Source organism: Centropristis striata, chromosome 14 (genome assembly GCF_030273125.1).
Source record: "Centropristis striata isolate RG_2023a ecotype Rhode Island chromosome 14, C.striata_1.0, whole genome shotgun sequence".
Lineage (NCBI taxonomy): Eukaryota > Metazoa > Chordata > Actinopteri > Perciformes > Serranidae > Centropristis > Centropristis striata.
The window spans coordinates 36,069,513-36,073,050 of record NC_081530.1 but is presented as its reverse complement, the minus strand read 5'-3'; positions in this window follow the sequence as shown (position 1 = coordinate 36,073,050).

Sequence of the window (3,538 nt, the reverse complement as noted above, 5' to 3'; positions counted from 1 at the left end):
TTTGTACGCAGGTTGAAGAGAAAATAAAAGCATCAAGCAGCAGAGAAGCAGCTGAACTCTGTTACAGTCTGAATCAGTGAAGCGTCTCAGAATGGAGACAATGTTGATATTTATCCAGTCCCTCTCACGCATTGTTGCATTATCACAAAAAATAGACTTAACCCTTTGATGCACAACATGGTCTAAAGTGACCCGACAGAGTTTTTATGTTCTATATCTTTGTAATAAATGATTTTCATCATTCAGTATTCCAGGTTTTCCTCAATTAGTTTGTTTTTGATCATCATACATCCTAATTTTATGTTTTCCTTTATTCATTTTTTAAAATAAAATCCCTTTTTGTGTCACTACTCTTCTAATGCACAACATGGGTCAAAAATGACCTGCATCCATTTTTTTGGCTAGCTAAGCTAACTCCTTAGCTTACTTCTTGGCAAAGTATTTAGCAAAATGGCTTGCTAAGCTAACCACTAAGCTAACTTTTTGGCTAAGTAGCTTGCTAAGCTAACTACTTAGCTAACTTCTTGGTGAAGTATTTAGCAAAATGGCTTGCTAAGCTAACTACTAAGCTAACTTTTGGCTAAACAGCTTGCTAAGCTAACTACTAAGCTAACTTTTAGGCTAAGTAGCTTGCTAAGCTAACTACTTAGCTAACTTCTTGGCTAAGTAGTTATCTAAGTAGCTTGCTAAGCTAACTACTTAGCTAACTACTTGGCGAAATAGTTAGCTTAGCAAGCTACTTAGCCAAGTAGTTAGCTAAGTAATAATACAAAAACTTTTTTTCTTCATAACGTATGAGAGGCAAAATGGAAATAATGATCTGTTGTTATCAAAAACAAGATATTTAAGGAATACTGAGAATATTCAATCATAAAATAAACTTCTCGTCCTCCAAGATTCAAATGAGATTCTAGATCTGTGATTTTATTTCATTTTCAATAAACTAAAAACACTCGCCCGTCGAGCTGGCTCGACCCCCTGGGCTCACATGGACTTACTTGTTCCTGTGAGTCGGTTGAAATGCAGAAATTTGCAAGTTGAAATTCGGAAATTCGCAAGTTGAAATTGACGAGAAATTCGCAAGTTGAAATTGACGAGAAATTCGCAACGGACGAGAAATCGCAAATGTACGCAATGTCGACCCACACACACTCATCACACTCTCTCCTGTGTGCTGTACCTCAGGCGGGGTTCGAACCCGCGTCTCCTCGATGGCGGTCGGCGTCCTTAACCTCTGGACCGTCTCCGGCGCCGATGGATCCCAGAAGCAGAGAGAGAAAGAAGACGAGACTGAAGCTGCAGAACGTTCCTCCATTTTGTGTCTTTTTGTGTCTTTTTTGTTCATTCTGTCTTTTTTGGTCATTTTTTGATCATTTTGTCTCTTTTTTATGGTCATTTTGTGTCGTTTTTCTGTCTTTTTTGATCATTTTGTCTCTTTTTTGGTAATTTTTTGATCATTTTGTCTCTTTTTTGGTCATTTTTGTGTCATTTTTCTGAAGACGAGACTGAAGCTGCAGACAATCCTCCATCACCCTGGAACCTGTTCTGCTGTTCTTGAAGGGTTCTCCATGTTCTTCAGCTGGTTCTGTGTTCTAAATTTGGAAATTCACAAGTTGAAATTCAGAAAATCTCAAGTTAAAATTTGTAAATTCTCAAGTCGAAATTCAGAAATTCTCAAGTTAAAATTGACGAGAAATTTGCAAGTTGAAATTAGGAAGATCGCAGGTCCTCACAGTGCTCAGAGTCCTCTCAACTTTCTCAGTCCTGCTGGCTCAGCTGGTGGAGAAGCTGCTTTACAGTCTGAAGGTTGATGGTTCAAAACCCAACAGGAGAGATTTTATTTCATAAAGATCAAACATCATGCTGGCTCATGTCTGCTTACATCTATTTTAAAGTTGAGAGTTTTAATTACTTTAATAATATTTACACACCTGCAGCATTCACAACCCGCTCTCTTCAACCTTCTTACAAATAACACAACTTCACACTTTCACATCACACCAAATTCAGATGCCAAACTCTTCAAACTTTTGGAAATCTGGTGCCTGATTTGTCTTTTTTTGTCAATTTGTGTCTTCTTATGTTTTTGTGCATGTCTTTTTTGTGTCTTTTGGTGTAATTATGTGTGTTTTTTGTATTTTTTTCTTTTTGTGTCTGTTCTTTTGTCATTGTGTGTCTTTATTAGTCTTTTTGTTACTTTGTTGTGTAATTTGTGCCTTTTTTCTGTCATTTTGTGTCTTTTTTGGTCATTTTGTATAATTTTTGTGTCATTTTGTGCCCTTTTTGGTCATTTTTGGGTCATTTTGTGTACTTTTTTGCCTTTTTTGTGTAATTTTGTCTTTTTTGGTCATTTTCTGTCATTTTTTGTCATTTTCTGTCATTGCTGTGACGTTTTTGGTCATTCTGTGTCTTTTTTGGTAATCTTTTGGTTATTTTGTATCTTTTGTGTCATTTTGTGCCTTTTTTGTGTCATTTTGTGTCACTTTTGGTAATTTTTTGTCATTGTTCTGACTTTTTTTGGTAATTTTGTTACTTTTTTGGTAATTTTGTGTCATTTTTGCATCTTTTTTGGTCTTTTTGTGTCATTTTTGGTCATTTTGTTTCTTTTTTGTGCCATTTTGTGCCTTTTTTGTGTCATTTAGGAAGAGAGCAAAGAGGAAATAAATGATGTAAATGGTGGAAGTGAAGTAGTTAGGAGGACGACGTGACTACAGGAAGTGACATAGTTCAGTAAAAACCTGATGCAGGAAGTTAAGAGATGTTTGTATCACATGCTGACCTTTGGCCTCGCACGGGGCACCAACAATGGTCTGGTAGTGAACGTCCTGGTTTGTTCGACCCGTCCACCTCTTGCATGTATTTTCCAAGTTCTAAAATTGTGTTATTTGTCTGCAGATTGTTGATGACACGCTGTCAGCAGTAGCTCTGCTGGTTCCACTGAAGGAGTCCTGAAGAGCAGCTGTGACAGAGTCCCAACGGCACAAAATTACATATTGCACCTTCAAATGTGTCAATAATAATAATAATAATACAAATAATTACAGTTAATATCAGAGCAGTGAGTCGTCATGTTGACAGCAGCTGGGACACTACAGACCTCCACCAACCTTCAGCTGTGTGTGTGTGTGTGTGTGTGTGTGTGTGTGTGTGTGTTTCTTCGACTCAGTGCTTATTGGAGATAAACCAGAGTAAATTACTTTAGGGAACATTTTTTTCTTCTCTGAGTTCCTTTTTTGCTCTGAAGCATCAACCTGTTGGGTGAAATCCAGGAGTTTCACCTTCTGTATCTATAGGTCAGGTCCTTTTAATGCCGACGGCCTCATAAATCTGTTAAATGACGGAGCGGCGGACCCGATGACCTCATACATCACCGAAAGGTCAGCGGCGTGACGAGGTGGAGGTGATCCGTCTCTCTCACCAAGAAACAGGAAATAAAAGAGGAGCTGAGTGATGAAAGGAGCTCCTGCAGACTGGAGGAGGAGCATTAGTATGGAGCAGGGAGGAGCAGAGACCTTTACACACACACACACACACACAC